Genomic DNA, 21,510 nt, shown 5'->3' with positions numbered 1-21,510 from the left:
TCCGACTTGCATTCTTATAAGGACAAGCCACTAGCATACCTGAATAGATGTCAACACAAGTACATATAAATTTGAATCCTTTATCTTGGGTAGTGGTCCAATATAATCTATCTGCCAAATCTAGGCTGGAACTTTTCCCCTTGCTATCTCCCAAGTTACTACTCAAGGAATAGTTCATTCCTTTTCCAATTGACATATATAACATTCCTCTGCTTGTTTTAACAACGAATGAGAGCTACTAATACCACTATCTTGTACCCACTGGTGTGTGGGCTGGACCCGTAAATGGCTGGTCTTTTGTCGGACCTATTTTGCTAGTACCAGATCTTCAGCTGGTGTCAGAGGAGGCATAATATGTTGAATAGCAATCTTTGCTAGTTGATCAGCATGTGCATTGTACTCATGTTCTGGCATGGTGAGGGCCACTGACAAATTATTAACCAAAGACATGTCCCATATATCTTCCCATAATTCTTTGCCCCAAACTTGTTTACCATGAATTTCCCTATTTTGAATTTTCCACATGGACATCTATATAGCTAACCCATTAGCTACTGTCCATGAATCTGTGAATATGACACTGTCCTCCTTGTTTTGTTTTAATGACATGATACACTGCCATAAGTTCAGCATATTGATTACTTCTACTTGTCCCAGTATTTTCTTTAATATGAATCTCCCTGAAGGTGTGACAAACTTGGATACAAGGGTTTGAGATCTGTAGGGACAGTTCTTACTTCTCTATTCTATGTACTATTAAGCCCCTCATCTTGGTACATTTTGAATAGTTCATTAGTTGGAATACCATCTATACTTCCAAAATCTATCCATGCTCTCAATAGAGCAGTAAACATTTCTTTTCTTGTCAGTCTATTCTGACTTTGAATTCTCTGACTATTCACTCTTCTCTCTGCAGGAAATTTGTGTTTTCCCCAGGCTTCTAATTCACTTATCTGTGAAATCTTATTCAGCACCTCTGAAAGAAAGTGCCCTATTTCCCCAGTTAGTTGAGTCAGAACTAGGTATTTATAAGCAGGAGGAGCTGTCTTCACTATTATATTTCCATAAGAGATTCCCAAAGGAGTATCAAAATAAATCATTACCATTACAAGGGGTCATTTGACTAGCCTTTCCTTAAACATCTTAGCTAAAGTTTCCAGGTAATAATTGTTTTTGCTGCTTTGAGAACTTGCACTGCCTTTGCAATTATCCCCTTCAGGTTATCTGCCAGTATTATCACTTTCTATGACTCTGGAGGTTTTTAGTGTCCCAAGAAGTCTCCTACTTGTTCAGCCCAAGTCTCCCAAGATCGTTCTGGGTGACATGGTTCATGTGCAGAGAAAATGCCAATTTAGGAGGATTCTGGGAAGATGACAGAGTAGGTCAGAAAATTCCAAGCTCTTCAGATTTCCTCCACAAATAAGACAAAATAGTGCCTCAAGGTCAATGTAGAGCAGCAAAAACAAACAGGAGTTGAGGCAGAAACAGTGGTCCTCCTGGGACAACTAGGGAATATTGGAAGAAAAATTCCAGAATGGAGGTTCAGCCAGGTGAAGTGTAAATACCTCCAGGCTAGCTCCACTAAAATAGTGAGCCCTGGGGGAAGCTGGGGTTGGGAGGTTGCCTTAACCGGAATTTTCAAGCATGGACAGAGTCAGGCATCTGTAAAGAAGAAGATTGAGGGAGCCTCTGCTGACAAGGGATGCCAGGCCCACGTGTGCTGCTAAGAATCTGTCTTGGGTTAGAAGGAAGCAGTATATACCCAGTGAGTTCAGAAGCAGTGGGGCAAGGATGCTGCTGGCTGTAGGTATTCACAGGAGAGCTGGGTCCTTGGTCTCAGTTGGAGGCCAGAGGGGAGAATTGAAGGTCCTAGCCACTGGAGTGTTCTCAGGGACCAAGAGCATTTCCAGCATAGTGTGCCTGTGGCTTGGGAGGGGGAAAAGGGTGCAGAGGTTGGGCCAAGGAGAAAGCTCAAAAAATGACACTAAGAAGGACCTGAGGCCAGAGGCACCATCCCCCACACCTCTGGGTTAGAGATGATTATTATAATATGCTGCTAAAAACTTTTTAGAAAATTAACTGCCAAAGGAGAAAGAACCCAACCATAGACAGTTACTTTGGGACTAGAAAAGACTGGGTATCACCTTCAGAGGACAATACTGAAGCAAAAAAAGCCTCTCCTAATGTAACAGTAATGCCAACTGGTAACCTGAACAAAAGGAAGAATTCACAGAAGAACTCAAAAAAAAAGATTTCAAAAATCAAATAAGAGATTGTGGAAATATTTTTTAAGTAAGAACAGTCCAAGAAAAACAAGAAGATTATGAAAATAAAGCAAACCAGCTGGAAAAGGAGATCCAGAATCTTTTTTTTAAAGAAAGACCAGTTTGATAAGAAAAAAGAAGATGATTTAAAGGCCCCAAATTTTTGTTGTCTTACAATGTAGTTTTAAGTAAAATGAATGATTTGTGATTAAACCATACTATTGGTTGCATAAAATCCTTCATATGAAACATCTATAATGACATAATGTGGAGCCAAGCATTGGAGTGGTCACAGTTCCTATTTTACAGTTTTCCAGGAGGGAAAGATTCTTTTTTTCCAGACAAGAAGAGACAATCAATGGCGCAGGAGAATTAGAAAAACAAATCAGTGTTGGATGTGACTAAATCTTCCTCTCCTCCACCACACGAATTGGTTTCCCCCTTCTGCAGTCAGATACCCTCCACTGATTGATTACAAGGGGAAAAAATGAACCCTTTACCTAACCCTCCTAAGAGCTGGCTAAGGTGACCACATCTCTTCAAGAGACCAACTGCCTTAATGGGGTTAGAAGTCAGCTTAGGCATTGGGCTTTTGCTTCATGAGACCACATCAGTCTGGACTATCTCTTTCATCAAAACTGACCTGGGGCTTCCAGTGTGATTGTTGCTTTGCTTTGCTGCAGTCTCCTTGCAGAAAATCTGCTTCAGTTGGTGGGTAATACTTGAGATCTACAGTCATGTGGATCTTGCCAGTCTCTTTACACTAACTTACCTCACTGTCATCCTTTCCTTCCCAAAATAGTTTTAGATTTAAAATCATTTTTAAAAAAGGTTTTGTCCACAAATCTTTGGACACTGTGGACTTCACCAGTAGCAATGACAAAGTCTTCTGGCTCATTGGTCTACAACATTAGCCACATAGCCTCAATATAGTTCTTGGCATGGCCTCAATCTCTCTGCGCATCCACATTCCCCAAACTGAAGTTCTCCAATTGGCTAAGGTGAATCTTAGCTACAGATGAGCTATTTTTTCTGTTACAAAAATATCACCTCTCTTGGGACTTTCATGATTGAAAAGAATATCATTCACAGTAAACAGGTTGTAGGCCTCACAGAAATTCACCACAATACAGCAAGCATAAAGTTTTCTGCTCAATATTGTGACTGAGGATAAAAATGGGTAATCTCCTTTTGTGATATTTCTTGTATTTTCCCATAAAGTTTGCTTGTCGAGTCTTGGTAGAACTTTATGGAATTGAGAAGGCAAGAAGTTTTAATTGCATGAAGAAGCCATAGATTACTGACACCATCAACATCAGCGATATATTCAGTAAGGTCAAAAGAAATTGTGACATGACTCTAGGCTACTGTGTTGTAGATTTCTGTAGGTTTAATTTCATTAATTATCTTCATAAGGCAGGTAATGAAGATGAGATATCTATAATGCAATTTCATATTTCCTTCAATATGAGCCTGAGGGTTCTTATACAGATCCTTGATCTGCCCTGTGTTGAAGGAACTTGATCAACATACTATTCCATAGACCTCGTAACCGTTTTCCAGGAGAAATTCAGCCAAATAAGAACCATCTTGGCCCATGATGCTGGTGATGAGAGCCACCTTCCTGGACTTGTCCATCTCACTATACTCAGAGCCCCAGTGTCTGGGGTAGCTGCCTGGATCCTGTCCCATGTTTCCCAAGGGTTGGAGTGGGTGTGAGCCCAGGGGCAGAGGGGACAGAATGTGTTTGCCCACTGCTGTATGTGAGCTGAGATCCAAAATCTTAAAGAAGAAAATGATCACTGAAAAATTAGAACTGGGGGGAGGGGGTCAAAGCCAAGATGGCAGCTGGAAAGGAGGGACTCACTTGAGCTCTCCCCCAAATCCCTCCAAACATCTGTAAAAAATGGCTCTGAAGAAAGCTACAGAACCCACAAAATAGCAGAGGGAAGAAGGTCCCAAGCCCAGGATGGCCTGGATGTTCACTGGGAAGGGTCTATCACACAGTGCTAGGAGGAGAGCACAGCCCAGCATGGGCCAGGCCAAGACAGAACAGACTGAGAGTTGGCTGGAGCAATCCTTAGGGCCATGAACCACTGAGCTGTAGCAGTTACGAGACTTCTCAACCCACAAACATCAAAGACCACAGAGCTGGATCGGGGTGAGAGCAGTCCTGCCCCAGCCCTGTGGGCAGTGGAGGTGGTGGCAGCAGCAGCAGAAAGCTCCTGTGGCTGTTTCCAGAGCTCCATCATCAGCTGCTTCTGGAATCCCTGGCCCATGCAGTGGGAGAAATAGAGTGACGAATCAGAGCCAGAGTGTAAGGAGCACTTTGTCCTGCTTGGATCTTGGTTGGGGTCCTGGTTGGCAGCTCTTGGAGGAGCAGGAGTGCTGCTGTGGCAGAGCTTGACAGGTGACAGTGGAGACTAAGTATCTCTGAAAACAGCAGCACGGGGCCCATAAAGCTCGGAACCAAGTACTCTCTACAAGTAGTCATACCCTGACAAAAAGCTCAAGGGTCAAGTAGTTGGATGGCAACATGAACAGGCAGGGAAAACAGACTCAGACTCAGACTTAGAATCTTTTTTTGGTGACAAAGAAGATCAAAACATACAGCCAGAGGAAGTCAACAGAGCCATAAAACTCCCAGAAAAAATATGAATTAGTCTCAGGCCATGGAAGAGCTCAAAAAGGATTTGGAAATGCAAGTAAGAGAAGTGAAGGAAAAATTGTGAAGAGAAATGAGAGTGATGCCAGAAAATCATGAAAAACAAGTTACCAGCTTGCTAAAGGAGACCTAAGAATACTGAAGAAAATAATACCTTAATAAATAGACTAAGCCAAATGGCAAAAGAGCTCCAAAAAGCCAATGAGGAGAAGAATGCCTTAAAAATCACAATTGGCCAAATGGAGAAGGAGGTCCAAAAGGCCACTGAAGAAAATACCACCTTAAAAATTAGATTGGAGCAAGTAGATGCTAGTAACTTTATGAGAAACCAAGAAATTATAAAAAACAATCAAAAGAATGAAAAAAAATGGAAGACAACGTGAAATATCTCATTGGAAAAAACACTGACTATATCCAGGAGAGATAGTTTGAGAATTATTGGACTACCTGAAAGCCATGATCAAAAAAAGAGCCTACATATCATCTTTCAAGAAATTATCAAGGAGAACTGCCCTGATATTCTAGAACCAGAGGGTAAAATAGAAATTGAAGGAACCCACCAATTGCCTCTTGAAAAAGATCCCAAAAAGAAAACTAGAAATATTCTCACCAAATTCCAGTGTTAACAGATCAAGGAGAAAATACTGCAAGCAGCCAGAAAGAAACAATTTGAGTACTGTGGAAACACAATCAAGATAACACAAAATATAGCAGCTTCTGCATTAAGGGATCAAATATGGAATATGATATTCCAGAGGTCAAAGGTCCAAGGAGCTAGGATTAAAACCATGAATCACCTACCAAGCAAAACTGAGTATAAGCCTTCCAGGCAAAATATGGATTTTCAATAAAATAGAGGACTTCCAAGCTTTTTTGATGAAAAGGCCAGAGCTGAATAGAAAAATTTGATTTTCAAACATAAGAATCAAGAGAAGCATGAAAAGGTAAACAGGAAAGAGAAATCATAAGGGACTTAGTAAAGTTGAACTGTTTTGTATACATTACTATAAGGAAAGATGATGTTTACAATTCATGAGACCTTTCTCAGTATTAGGAGAGTTGAAGGGAATACACACACACACACACACACACACACACACACACACACACACACACATATATATATATATATATAGACAGAGGGCACAGAGTGAGTTGAATATAAAAGGGTGATATCTAAAAAATAAAATAAAATTAAGGTATGAGAGAGGAATATATTTAGAGAGGGAGAAAGGGAGAGATAGAATGGAGTAAATTATCTAACATAAAAGTTGCAAGATAAAGCAATTCTATTGGGAGGGAAGAGGGGGAAGGTGAGGGGGAATGAGTGAATCTTGCTCTCATTGGATTTGACCTGAGGAAGGAGTACACATACACACTCAATTGGGTGTCTTACCCCACAGGAAAGTAGTTGGAAGGGGAGAAGAAAGGGGGGATGATAGAAAGGAGGGCAGATAAGGGGAGGAGGTAACCAAAATCAAACATTTCTGAAAAGGCACAGGGTCAAGGGAGAAAATTGAATAAAGGGGGACAGGATAGGATGGAGGGAAATATAGTTAGTCTTTCACAACATGACTATTGTGGAAGTGTTTTGCATATTGACACATATGTATCCTGTGCTGAATTGCTTGCCTTCTTGAGGAAGGTTGGTAGGGAGGGAAGAGGGGAGAGAATTTGGAACTCACAGTTCTAAAAGTGGATGCTTGAAAAAAGTTGTTTTTGCATGCAACTGGAAAATAAGATGTACAGTCAATGGGACATAGAAATCTATCTTGCCCTACAAGAAAGGAAGGGGAAGGGGACTTGGGGGGGGAGGTGGGTTGACAGAAGGGAAGGCTGACTGGGGAACAGGGCAATCAAAATATATGCCATCTTGGAGAGGGGAAGGGTAGAAATTGGGAGAAAATTTGTAACTCAAAATCTTGTGGAAATTAATATTGAAAACTAAAATATAAAATAAATAAATGAATTATTTTTAAAAAAAAGAAAAGAAAATTAGAACTAGGCAAGGAGATGCCAATGAAGTTGTAAGAGACCAAGAAATAATAAAACAAAATATAAAGAATGAAAAAAATAGAAGAGAATGAGAAACATCCTATAAGAAAAACAACTTATCTGGAGAACAGATCAAGAACAGAAAGCATAAGAATAATCTACATGATAAATAATTTACCAGGACTACCTGAAAGCTATGATCAAAAATAGAATCTTGATATGATAACACAAGAAATAATTAAAGAAAATTGCCTGGTGTCATAACAAGAGGAAAAAGTAGAAATAGAGCAAAATCCACTGATTACAACCTTGAAGAGATTCTTAGAGGAAAACCTATAGGAATATCATAGACAAATTCCAAAAGCCAAGGTTAATGATACCATATTATAAGCAACAAGAAAAATACACATTTAAAATACAGCAGAGCCACAGCTAGAATTATACAAGAACTATCAGTGGATCCACTAAAAGACTGCAGGTCTTAGAACACTGTGCATTGAAGAGCAAAAGAAGAGGAGTTACAGATGAAAATATCATAGTTAGCAAAGTTAAATATAATCCTGAAAGAAAAACAATAGATATTCAATGAATTAACAGTTTCAGTTTCAATTTTGTTTCAAAAAGACCATAGTTAGACAGAAAATTTGACATACAAGATCCAAAAGAAATGTAAGGCAAACATCAACGACTAATTACAAGGGACTCAATAAGGACAAATTGTTTACTTTTTATATGGTTAGTAATTGGGTAGTTCTAAAGAAAGAATGGGTAGAGCTGAATATGATCTGATTCAAAAAAAGCAAAAAGATGTAGGAAAAAGCAAAAAGAGTAATTATATCATACAAATGAGGCACAAGAGGAAGAAGCGATGCAGGAGAACTAGATGGGGAGGAGGGCAGGTAGCTGTGGAACTCTACTCTCGTTGAGAATAGGTTAAAGAGGGAACAATACATATATAGGTTATAAACGTCTTCTAGATGCAGGAGAACTAGATGGGGAGGACGGCAGGTAGCTGTGGAACTCTACTCTCGTTGAGAATAGGTTAAAGAGGGAACAATACATATATGTGCGGAAGGTTATAAACATCTTCTAAATGCAAAAATAAGAGAGCAAGGACATAGGGAAGGGGGATAGGATAAGGAGGGATAGGAAATAGGATAAAGGGTATATTGAAGGGTTTGTAGATTGATTTGAGTGGGATGAAGAGGGAACAGTATATTATTTAGAAATGTATAAAAACCTTCTAAATTCAGAAAGAAATAAGAGGGTGAGGTGATAGAATGAAGTGAGAAGAGAAGGGAGAGATACTTGGAGGGGTGTGTGTTGGTAAGCAAAATGGGCTCTTAGCACTTAGTTCAAGTGCTTAGCCCTTGAAGAGTTTGGCCTTCATTTCCTTGATTAGATTTGGGAATCCTTGGTGTCTTCTTTGCTTCAGAGGAGGGCCTAGTTTATACATGAGCTTGAGCAATGTGTTTGGGACACCAGAGGCTTTTAGACCACATGGGTTTAAGTTGCCTCTTTGTGATGATTCTAGGTCATGTGGATGAGTTGCTATGATGATTCTAGGTCACATGGGTGAGTTGCATGTGTGACTCACCCTGGACCCTGAAAAAGATATAAAACCAGGGGTTGGCTTTCTGTTCTTTGGAGCTCTTACCCACAGCTGTGGTGGCGCGTGTGACTCTGGGCCAGCCCTCCTTATGAGATCCCGGGCTGAACCTAGATGTTGGTAACTATGAATCTGTATTTGGTCTGTCTGTCAATGTTTGTAATTTGTTTGTATTTTGTTCTGAAGTTCAGGGTACTGGCTTTTCCCCCTGAACTAAGTGAGTGCTGTCTGTATGCTGGATTAAAGCAAACTTGTCAATCCCTTAATGTTGCTTTCCTTACTAAAGCAGATCAAAAGAACCTGTGCTTTTGCAGCATGTTGGCAGCTTTCTGGGTGCTGGTTGTTGGTGGATCTTACACCCCCACAGAAGCTGCTAGCCGGATTGTTGAAACTGGGTGTAGGTTAAGGAATGGAAGGGAAAGGTATGGGATAAAACATAGAGGAGTGAGAAGAGACAGGAATAGGGTGAGAACAATATTGAGGAAAATAGGAGGGAGGAAAATATGCGAATATTGTATATACAAGTATTGGATATATACAAATATACAAGTATTGTATATACAAATATACAAGTGTTTATAGTTTTGAATATGAATGGGCTCTTCCTCTTCACCATCTTGGTCCCACTTGCAGCCATGAATGTCAAGGTGTGCAGCTTTAGCTGGTACAAGATCTACCTGGGTCACGGGAGGTACTATGTCCACATGGATGGGAAGGTTTTCCAATTTTTGAACGCAAGAAGAAAGCACAAGAAGGGGCAGTTGGAAGAGATTCAAAAGAAAAGAACCCGCCGGGCTGTCAAATTCCAGAAGGCCACTACTGGGGCTTCTCTTGCTGATATAATGGCCAAGAGGAGCCAGAAACCTGAAGTTACAAAGGCCCAATAAGAACAAGACATCAGGGTTGCCAAGGAAGCAAAAAAAGCTAAGCAAGCAACAAAGAAGAGAGTTGCATCTGCTGCTAAGGTTCCTACAAAGGCAGCACCTAAACAAAAAATTGTGAAGCCTGTCAAAGTTCCTGCACCCCGAGTTGGTGGAAAACGTTAATCTTCTACTAAATTGGATTAAATAAAACAAAATTTAAAGCAAAAAAAAGAATATGCCTGGGATAAATTTATCCACAAAATGGGAGCTTACAGATTAAAAATTGGAATTCAATGATACGTTGCTTTTAGGAAATGTCATAAAAATGAGAGATGCACACAATCACAAAATAAAGGTAGAATTTATTATTTTAAAAAGCAGGGATAGTAGTTGCGATCTCAGACAAAGTTAAAGCTAAAACCAGATTTAACAAAAGAGAAAAATAGGGAAATTACACTATGTGTCAGCCATATTAATCAATAGTTTTTGATGATATAAAATAATGAGACAGTATAAAAATATGAGAGTGTACCTGCCAAAACTGACATGGGCGCTATACAAATATAAATACAAAATAGCTTTTATACAAAGTTAATAATTAAGTAATATTTATTGTGCATGGATTATTAAAGCTAATATAATAAAAAGACAATTTTATCTAACTAATGTATTTATATAACACCATCCCAAAAAATTACTAAAATTACTAAAATTTATCATGCTCAGTGAGAAAAAATAATAACAGGATTATTTGGAAAAGTAGAGGAAAGGAAAGCAAGGGAGAAAAGATGTGAAAGAACTAGATTCAGTATTATCAAACCTTAAACTATATTAAAAGGTGAGAGCAGAGTTGAAGTGTAAAATGGATAATTTTGATGATTTTAAATTAAAAATTTCCTGTACAAATGAAAACATGTAGCCAAGAATAGAGGGAATGCAGGAAAAAATGGGGAGAAAAAATTCTCATAGACAATCTCCCAAATAGAATGTGATTGGGTTGGAATATTGTTGTGTATGATATGATGAGATGGTGGATTTAAAAAAAATATGGAAAGGCTTGGACTTATAAAGGAAGATGCTATCCACCTACAGAGCAACAGATGACAAAAGTAAACAAGCAAAATGCAGTCTTATGTATATGTGTTTGAGTGTATATGTGTATATGTTTATGGATATCTATGCAAATGTGTGTATGTGTGTGTGCGTACACTTAACTGTAATCTTTTTTGGGGTGGGGAAAGGGAGGAAGGAGAAAAAAATAGAGTAAAAAGTGCACGGCAGAGGACAAAAGAAAACACAATGATGCACAGAAAAGATGGAGAGTTTTTAAAATAATGTGTAGTATTGATTATATAGATTTTCTTGAAATGGAAATTTATTGCTTTAAATTGAATCCTCTCATATTCTGCTGTGTACAAGGCAATTTTTTCTTTTTTTATTTTGTATTTGTGTAAAATAAATTCCAATATGATAAAGAAAGAAAATGCCAATTTAGAGTATATATGTACTTTTAAACCATAGTGATGTTGCTTCCATGTTACTCATAGGTGGAACGGAATTGTTCATCTTTCTGGAATGACTCCTCCTTTGAATAGAAGGACTCATACCTCTTTAAGTAATTTTTCATCCTCAGAAAATTGTCAATTGTCAATTGTCCTGAAATTCCCAGGAATAATTTTTTACTGTCATTTCTTCAGGCATATTTCCATGGTCAAAATTCTTAGGCAAGATTAGAAAAAGTTTCTGAATTGCTTCACCTCCCTTAACAGCACCTGCCTTAGTTGTCTACTTTTCTAATCCTTTTACTTTTTGCCTAATACACTTAAAATATCCTGGGTCTGGGTCTGTTTCTGATATTAAGAAACCTGTATGCTTTTCAACTACAAAAGCAAGACAGTATGTCCACATTACCCAAATATCAGTGCAATAAAAAATGTATGGTATTGTAGGAACAATTTGTCTACTGAATCAACATACTGTGCTTAAATAATACAATGAACCAATAAAATACATAAACAATTGATTAATTTGATTTAAAAAAAGAAGAAAACCAAATTACTGGTATCATAAATGCAAAGGGTGAATTTACACCAATGAAAAGGAAATTAAAACAATCATTAGAAGCTGTTTTGCCCAATTAAATGTCAATAAATTTGACAATTGAAGAGAAATGGATCAATAATTACAAAAATATAAATCAATCAGATTAACAGAAGAGGAAATAGAATACTTAAATTACTCCATCTTAGAAGAGGAAATTGAATAAGTACATCAATGAACTCCCTAGGAAAAAAATAAGCCAAGGAGTCCTACTAAATTCCTTTCATGACACAAATATGGTGCTGATAACTGAACCAGGAAAAGCAAAAACCAAGAAAATGATAAACTGATTTCCCTAGTGAACATTGATGCAAAAAAATGTAAATAAAATACTAGCAGGAAGATTATGTAAATAAGAATCATACACCAGGACCAGGTGGAATTTAGACCTGGAATGCAGCACTGGTTCAATACTAAGAAAACTGTCAGCATATTTGACCACATCAGTAACAAAGCCAACAGAAATCACAAGATTATCTTAATAGATGCAGAAAATGCTTTTGACAAGATATAGTAACCATTTATATTAAAAACATTAGAGATCATAGCAATGGAAACTAAATTCTCACTCTTTGTAGATGATATGATGGTATATTTAGAGAATCCTAGAGAGTCAGCTAAAAAAAGTACTTGAAAGTTGGATGATATAAAATAAAGCCTCATAAATCACCAGGATTTTTATATAATACCAACAAAGTCCAGCAGCAGGAGACAGAAAGGAAAAGTCCATTTTAAATTACTAGTCAATATAAAATACTTGGGAGCCAGGATAAAGTCAGTATCTCTATGAACACAGTTACAAAATGCTTTTCACACAGATAAAGTGAGATCTAGACAATTAGAAAAATAACAATTGCTTACGGGTAAGCTGAGCCATTAAAATAAAGATAACAATTATACCTAAATTACTTTAATTATTAAGTGAAATACCAATCAAACTATCAAAATCTTTTATAGAGCTAGAAAAAATCATAACAAAATTAATCTGGAAGAACAGAAGATCAAGAATATCACAGGAATTAATGAAAACAAATGTGAAGAGAGGTGATCTAGCCATATGAGATTTCAAATTGCATTATAAACCAGCAATCATAAGAACACTTTGATGCTGTATAAACAATACAATGGTGGATCAGTGAAATAGTTTAGGTGCACAAGACACAGCAGTAAATGACCATAGTAATTTAATGTTTGCTAAACCCCTAAATCCCAGCTTTTGGCACAAGAACTCATTATCTGACCAAAACTGCTGGGAAAACTGGGAAACAGCATGGTGGAGACTAAGTATAGACTAAGTATAGATCAATAAAAAAACTCCATATACCAAAATAAGATAAAAATGGTTAAATGATTGGGACAGTAAGGGCAATATCATAAACAAATTAAGACCATAGGGAAGAACTTACCTGTCAGATCTATGGAGAAGGGAAGAATTTAGGGCCAAAAGAGATACAAATCATTATGGGACATAAAATTGATAATTCTGATTATATATTAAATTAAAAAGGTTTTGCACAAACAAGACCAACACAAGCAAGATTAGAAGAAAAGCAGAAAGCCAGAAAACAGATTTCATAGCAAATATCTTTGAAAATATCCTCACTTCTCAACTGTGTAGAGAACTGAGCCAAATTCCCAATTTGATGTTAAAGGAAATGAACAAGAAGTCTTCAGATAAAAAAAATCAAAGCTATCTATAGTCATATGAAAAAAATGCTCCCAATCATTATTGATTAGAAAATTCAAATTAAAACAACTCTGAGACACCCCCTCACAGATATCAGATTGGACAATATGACAGAAAAAGAAAATGACAAATTTTGGAGAGTATGTGGGAAAATTAAAACCAATGTACTTTTGGTGCAGTTCTGAACAGATCCAATCATTCCAGAGAGGAGTTTGATACTATGGCCAAAGGACAATAAAACTGTGCATACTCTTTGATCCCACAATACCACTACTATGTCTATATCCTGAAGAGTTATAAAGATAACAGGAAATTAATGTGTTTGTACAAAAATATCTATAGCAGGTGTGTGTCTGTGTGTCTGTGTTTATGGTAGCAGCGAATTAGAAATCAGGATGCCCATCAATTGGACAATGGCTGAACAAGTTGTCTTATATGATTGTAATGGAATACTAATGTGCTGTGAGAAATGACCAGAAGGCTGATTTCAGAAAAACCTGGAAAGAATTACAGGAACTGATGCAAAATGAAATCAGCAAAATTAGAACATTGTACATAGCATTAGCAATATTTTAAGATAATCAACTGTGAATTACTTAGCTATTCTCATTAATGCAATGATCCAAGATGATTACAAAGGATTCATGATGAAAAATGCAATCCATGCCAGAGAAAGAACTGATGGAATCTGAATGTAGATTGAAGTATGCTATATTTTTGCTTTGTTTTTTTTGTTTTCTTTTGTTTTTTGGCTGTGGCTTATTTCCCAACATGACTAATGTGGAAATATGTTTTGCATAATTGCACACATGTAACCTATATGAAACTGCTTTCTCTCTTAGGAAGCAAGGAGTGCAGGATGGAGGGAAAAAATTGGAATTCAAAAAATTTTAAAATGACTTAAAAATGGGGAAAAATGAAACATTATTTCAAAAAACAATACAATGCTAAATGAATTTAAATCATGAAAACCATGTATTTTGGTGGAGTCAACATGGGGAAATAAGAGCAGGGACTTGTTTGAGCTCTCCCCAAATACCTACAAATTCTTGTAAAAAAATGACCCTAAATAAATTCTAGAGAGGCATAACACAAAAAATGACATTGAAACAAATTTCTATCCCAAGACAACCTGAAAGGTCAACAGGAATAGTCTGTTGTATCAGGCTCTGAGATAAGCACAGTCCAACAAAAAATGTGCCAACACAGTCAGGGTCCCAGAAAACCTGGAGCAGGTCTCAGGGGGCAGAATCACTGGCAGCTGTGGCAGTTTCTTGACTTCTCAACCCACAAATGCCAAAAACAAATGAGAACGTCCATAGGAGAGATCTATTAGACCTGGGTAAGAAAGGATCATGGTCTGGTTCCAGCCCCAGGGTGGTAGTAGCAATAGCAGTGGCAGCAGCTGCTTCTGGAGCTCTTGGCTCACAGACGGTGTGAGGAAGAAGCAGCTTATCAGAGGGGGATTGCAGAGATCTCTTTGCTGGAACTGAGGCAGGATTCTCTTGTTTTGCCCATGATTGGATTAGGGTCACAGTCCTGGGTGGCAATCCAGGAGAAAGGAGGAGTGCTGGCATGGTGGAACTTGTGGCAACAGTAGAGAGGGAATTTTCCTCACAGTTCTAAGGCATAAAAGAGTGCTTGCGGTCATTCACAGACCAGAGCAGAGGCAAGGTGAGGAGTAAACAATTCTCCTTGGATCATACCAATTTGGAAGAACTGAAAATTTACAGGTCACTAGAAGTATCTCTGAAAACAGCTGAACAAAACCCTTGAAGCTTGGCACCATGCACCCTGCCCCACCCTCTGAAGCAAGGTCTTACCTTAACAAAGAATTGAAAAGTCAAGTAATTTGCTGCAAAATGAGCAAACAACAGAAAAAATACCCAGACTATATACTCTTACTTGGTGACAAAGAAGACCAAAATATACAACTAGAAGAAGTCAAGAAAGTCAAAGCTCCTACATCCAAAGCCTCCAAAAAATATAAATTGGTCTCAGGCCATGGAAGAGCTCAAAAAGGATTTTGAAAATCAAATAAGAGAAATAGTGGAAAAATTAGGAAGGTAAATGGGAGTGATGAAGAAAATCCTGAAAAAATGAGTCAACAGCTTGCTAAAGGAGACTCCCCAAAAATACAGAAGAAAATAACACCTTAAAAATAGACTAAAGCAAATGGCCAAACAGTTCCAAAAAGCCAAAGGTGAGATGAGTAACTTAAAAATCAGAACTGGCTAAATGGAAAAAGAGGTTCAAAAGTTCACTGAAATAAATAATGCCTTAAAAATTAGAATATAGGAAAGAGAAGATAATGAGTATGAGAAATGAAGAAATTATAAAACAAAACCAAAAGAATAAAAAAAAGACAATACAAAATATCTCACTGGAAAAACAACTGACCTTGAGAATTAGATCCAGGAGAGATAATGTAAAAATTATTGAACTACCTGAAAGCCATGAGCAAAAAGAAGAGTCTAGATATCTTCTTTCAAAAAGTTATCAAGGAAAACTGTCCTGGTATTCTAGAACCAGAAGGGAAAGTAGAAATTGAAAGAATCCACCAAACACCTTCTGAAAGAGATTACAAAAGGAAAATTCCAGGGTATATTGTAAACAAATTCCAGAGTTCCCAGGTAAAGGAGAAAAGATAGCAAGCTGTCAGAAAGAAGCAATTCCAGTATTATGGAAACACAATCAGGATAACATGACATTTAGCAACTTCTACATTAAGGTATTGGAGGGCTTGGAATTGGAGGTCAAACAATGTAGGATTAAAACCAAAAGACCAGAGTTGAATAGAAAATTTGACTTCCAAACCCAAGAATCAAGAGAAGCATGAAAAGGTGAACAGAAAAGTGGAATCATAAAAGACTTATTAACATTGAACCATTTACATTCTTACATGGAAAAATAATATCTGTAACTCATGAGATCTTTCCTCAGTATTAGGGTAGCTGGAGGGAATATATCTATCTATATCTATATCTATATCTGTATCTGTATCTGTATCTGTATCTGTATCTGTATCTATGCCTATGTCTATATCTGTCTATCTCTATCTCTCTGCCTCTATCTATATCATTTATCTCTCTCTCTCTCTCTCTCTCTCTCTCTCTCTCTCTCTCTCTCTATGTGGAAAATACTACTTTAAAAATTAGATTGGAGCAAGTGGAAGCTAGTGACTTTATGAGAAATCAAGATATTATAAAACAGAACCAAAGGAATGAAAAAATGGAAGACAATGTGAAATATCTCCTTGGAAAAACCACTGACCTGGAAAATAGATCCAGGAGAGAGAATTTAAAAATTATTGGACTACCTGAAAGCCATGATCAAAAAAAGAGCCTAGATACCATCTTTCAAGAAATTATGAAGGAGAACTGCCCTGATATTCTAGAGCCACAGGGCAAAATAGAAATTGAAAGAATCCGTCGATCGCCTCCTCAAATAGATCCCAAAAAGAAATCTCCCAGGAATATTGTCGCCAAATTCCAGAGCTCCCAGATCAAGGAGAAAATACTGCAAGCAGCCAGAAAGAAACAATTTGAGTATTGTGGAAACCCAATCAGAATAACCTAAGATCTGGCAGCTTCTACATTAAGAGATCGAAGGGCTTGGAATGCGATATTCCAGAGGTCAATGGAGCTAGGATTAAAACCTAGAATCACCTACCCAGCAAAACTGAGTATCATGTTCCAAGGCAAAATATAGACTTTCAATAAAATAGAGGACTTTCAAGCTTTCTCAGTGAAAAGACCAGAACTGAATAGAAAATTTGACTTTCAAACACAAGAATCAAGAGAAGCATGAAAAGGTAATCAAGAAACGGAAATTGCAAGGGACTTACTAAAGTTGAACTGTTTTGTTTACATTCCTACATGGAAAGATGATGTGTATGATTCATGAGACCTCAGTATTAGGGTTGCTGAAGGGAATATGCATGTATATATGTTTATGTATATATATAGGTGAATGTGTATGTATGTATGTATCTATGTGTATATGTATGCATGTGTATGTAGGTATATATATATATATATATGTGTGTGTGCTTTTATATATGTATATACATATATATATATGTATATATATATATATGTAAAAGAGAGAGAACAGACACAGGGTGACTTGAAGATGAAGGGAAGATATGTAAAAGAAATAAAATGAAATTAAGGGATGAGAGAGCAACATACTGAGAGAGGGAGATAGGGAGAGATAGAATGGGGTGGATTATCTCCCATAAAGGTGGCAAGAGGAAGCAGTTCTGTGGGAGGAGGGGAGAGGGCAGGTGAGGGGAGAATGAGTGAACCTTGCTCTCATCAGATTCGGCCTGAGGAGGAATACCATACATACTCAGTTGGATATCTTACCCCACAGGAAAGAAGAAGGAGGAAGATAAAAAAAATAAATATAAGGGGGGGGGGATGATGGAGGGGAGGGCAGATGGTGGTGGAGGTAATCAAAAACAAACACTTTCAAAAAGGGACAGGGTCAAGAGAGAAAATTCAATAAAGCGGGATGATTGAAGTGCTCGACTTCTTAGGGAGGGTGGGTGGTAAGGGAAGAGGGGAGAGAATTTGGAACTCAAAGTTTTAAAAACAGATGTTCAAAAACAAAAAAAAAAGTTTTTGCATGCCACTAAAAAATAAGATACACAGGCAATGGGGTGTAGAAATTTATCTTGCCCTACAAGAAAGGAAGGGAAAAGGGGATGAGAGGGGAGGAGGGTGATAGAGGGGAGGGCTGACTGGGGAACAGGGCAACCAGAATATACGCCATCTTGGAGTGGGGGGGAGGGTAGAAATGGGGAGAAAATTTGTAATTCAAACTCTTGTGAAAATCAATGCTGAAAACCAAATTTGTTAAATAAATAAATAAATAAATAAATTAATTAAAAAAAATGAACAGCAATTATATTCCTTTGGACAAATCTCTCATGTATGTTGAGGTCTTACATGTAGTAATGCACTATATTTTACAAAAAATATTCCCTGACATGTATCATAGGAATGTCATTGTTTGGCTTGAAGGGAGTCATAAAAATATCTCTAGCCTGTTCTCCCATTTATCATTCTCCAAGGGAGGTTTTAATTCCTGCCAGGAATGGAAGCAGGAAATTAATTTGAAAATAAATTCTTCTCTCCTCAGAGAGAAGTATTGGGATAGAATTAAATCTTTCTGTTCCTTTAAATAATATTATTCTAAGGAACAAGATTTTTGGTTCAATCTAACATGTGATTCCTGTTCCAATTTCAGGAGAGAAGCACACCAAGTTTTACATCCCAGGCTTGACTCCTTTCCTACCAAATGCCAGTAATACAATGAACAAACACAGAGAATAGCAAAGAAACCCATTTAACCAAATTGGGAGCCAAACAGAAATAAGAGAGAGCTGGTAAGAATAGTGGTAAACAATAAAATCCAATAAAAAAGACATCCCCCCACAATATTAGTAAAAGAAAAAAGACAGAAATGGAAATCTAATTCTCATAGCTTTATATATGAATGGATTTGTAAGCCCAGTGTATCAGACTCTCCTCATTGGTGGAGATAAATGTTCTGCCTGATATGAGGGGTAAGCTGGACTTGGTGCAGCTCAATATATGTATGTGTATAGATGTATGTAGATATAGATATATGTGTATATAAATGTGTGTGTGTGTATATGTGTATGTATTGTTTATGTGTGTATATACATATATATTTAATATATATTTATGTGTACAAATTTTTACCAGACAATGCAGAGTGAAGAAGCTTTCTCATTGAGAGTGAGTTGACTCAGTATAATCAAGAAGGGGAATCATAATTCTCAGCCAAAGGGAAACTCCTCTCACATCAGCTCCTCTCACATCCTGCTCATCATTTATTATACCACAATAATGTTCCATCGCAATCATATAAGACAACTTGTTCAGTCATTTCCCAATTGATGGGCATCCCCACAGTTTCTAATTCTTTGCCACCATGAAAAAAGCTGCTAGAGATATCTTTGTACATATTGTTTTTTTTCTTTCAAAAATATTCTTTGGATACAGACCTAATAGTGGTATTTTTGGGTCAAAGGGTACGCACAGTTTCGTAGGCCTTTGGGAATAATTCTAAATTGCTCTCCAGAGTGGTTGGATCAGTTCAGAACTCAACTAACAGCGCATTAGTGGTTTTAATTTTCCCATATCCCCTCCAACATTTTTCATTTTCTTTTTCTGTCATATTAGCAAATCTGAAATGTGTGAGGTGATATCTTCAAAGTTCTTTTAATTTTCATTTCTCTAATCAATAATGATTTGGAGAATTTCTTTCTCATTTGACTACAGATAGCTTTCATTTCATCACCTGAAAACTTTCTGTTCACATCCTTTGAGCATTCACCACTCGGGGAACATGGACTGGAGTTCAAAAGTACAAATGGTACTATAAGCAGGTTGAGTACCAACTTAGTTTATTACAACAGAAAGTAAAGACGTACATGCTGGGACTTCTCTACACAGAGTACCAAGGAGCCCAGATCTGCAGGCAAAGTCTGACATACTTATGGGTTTCAGTGAAGTTGGGAGATATAGCTGGAGGAGAAGGGGCAGTCCCTTCTAATAACCTTTGGAACATGGAAGCAGAAGTTCTTATTTATCATAAATTGGGAAGGAGAGATATGTGAACAGCAGGACATTTTTCAGCCAGTTCCCATAAGCTTGGCAGTGGGCTAGCTCAGCAGGTTGTAATGGTAATTTAAATTTGAAGATCTTTCCCACCCATTAATAAGCCATGTGACCTGCTTATGTCACAGGAAGCCTAAGTCACATGTGGTGGGAGGCACTTGCTGAGTGGAAAAGGAAAGTGTGCCACAGGAAATGCTGAGAGAACAGTTAGAACTGAGGGAGAGAGCAGATGCAGGTGAGCTAGCTGTGCTATGAGTGTGTTTGTGGGAAGGCCCTAGCAGTGGGGCAGGGTGGATGGCTTTGTGATGGAGTGGTTCTCTGCTGTGATATTGTGTATTGAATTCTTTGATGCTATGATGGATTGGGCTTATTGGTTTTGGGATCTGGTTCTCTGGTGTCTGAATAAATGGTTTACTTCTTCTACCTTTTATATGGAGAGTCTCTTATATTTTGTGATACAGAACTATATAGGCATATTGACAATTATCATCTATATTGTGATTACTGCCTTGCTAATACACAAATACGCAAAGTCCAAAGTAGATTACTAAATGATCCATTCCATCTTTCTGCCCTCCATCCTCATCTTGTATTCCTATGGAATAGGATAACTCAAGAAAGACAGAAAAGTTAATTTTGGGTATATATTCATGTTCTCCCCTTTTAGTCAATGTGGTCTCAGGACTCACCAATGACCAAGGAATAATAACCTGCTGGAACATGGTTTTGTTTACCATGCATGTGGAATATTTGGCTGCAACAGCAAGAACAAGGCAAAAAAGGAAACAAAGACCTGAACATAGAAGAAACATAAGTAGGTCCTTGACAATATAATGGAAGACAGAGCTCAGGCCTCTGGGTATCCATGAAAACAAATCTCCAAAGGTGGAGAAAGTCCTCAGGGAGGGGTGAAATACCTATGTCAGTCATAATGGAGGCCACCTTATGAATATTTTTAACCCCTTTGACAATCTGCCCACTGTTGTTAACATAGAAACAGCATTCTTCACTTAGATAAGCACATTTCTTAGTAACTAGGATGGTATCCGGAGCTCTTCTTTCCAGATTACAACCCTAGCCAAAGAGTCAAGCTGCCTTTCTAGGGCTTCCAAAGAAGACACCATGTTCTTGAAAGCAATGACAATAGTGAGAGAGAAGTTGCCAATGATAGTGCCTGCATAAGGAAGAAAGGTGTGAAGGTCCCATATTAGGTTGGACCTTTCTTTGATAGGACTGTTAACTGACATTACTTTTAACCATGCTGTAGGGCAGGCCCAGTGAAGGGTTAAGATTTTGGATGTCAAAAGAGGTTAGGAAAGTGTGACAAGATAGATCAGGCAAGACTTCCACCATGGCAGAAGTGCCTGTCCAGAGGGGAGGAAGGGCAACATAAAGGTTCCTGTGAGCCTTTGACAGATATTGCTCAATTACAGTCCTCGTTGGGAGCACAGGTAACAGCCTACCTGGCAGGTCATGAATTATAAGACCTGTTGAAGAAAATTAGATCTGTTTTGTTGATTCATGGACAGGAAAAAGTATTGTGATGAGTTGTATTTGGTAAAAGGATGCTTGCAACTAAGACTGACAATGCCAACTTTAATAAGAGAATCATAAGTAGTAACCGTTATTCACAGAGTTCTGGGTAAGATGACCATAGCTTGAAAGTAAAGC

The 21,510-nt window shown here is 37.6% G+C and overlaps 2 pseudogenes; one reads left to right on the top strand and one right to left on the bottom strand.

The window, feature by feature from the left end:
* Positions 1-2,874: 2,874 nt before the first annotated feature.
* Positions 2,875-3,956, bottom strand: LOC118842010 (annotated as a pseudogene).
* A 5,212-nt stretch (positions 3,957-9,168) lies between these two features.
* LOC118841749 lies at positions 9,169-9,579 on the top strand (annotated as a pseudogene).
* Positions 9,580-21,510: the final 11,931 nt, after the last annotated feature.

This window comes from Trichosurus vulpecula, chromosome 3 (genome assembly GCF_011100635.1).
Source record: "Trichosurus vulpecula isolate mTriVul1 chromosome 3, mTriVul1.pri, whole genome shotgun sequence".
NCBI lineage: Eukaryota > Metazoa > Chordata > Mammalia > Diprotodontia > Phalangeridae > Trichosurus > Trichosurus vulpecula.
Note: the sequence above shows the minus strand (reverse complement) of the source record. Positions and strands in the feature narration are given on the sequence as shown.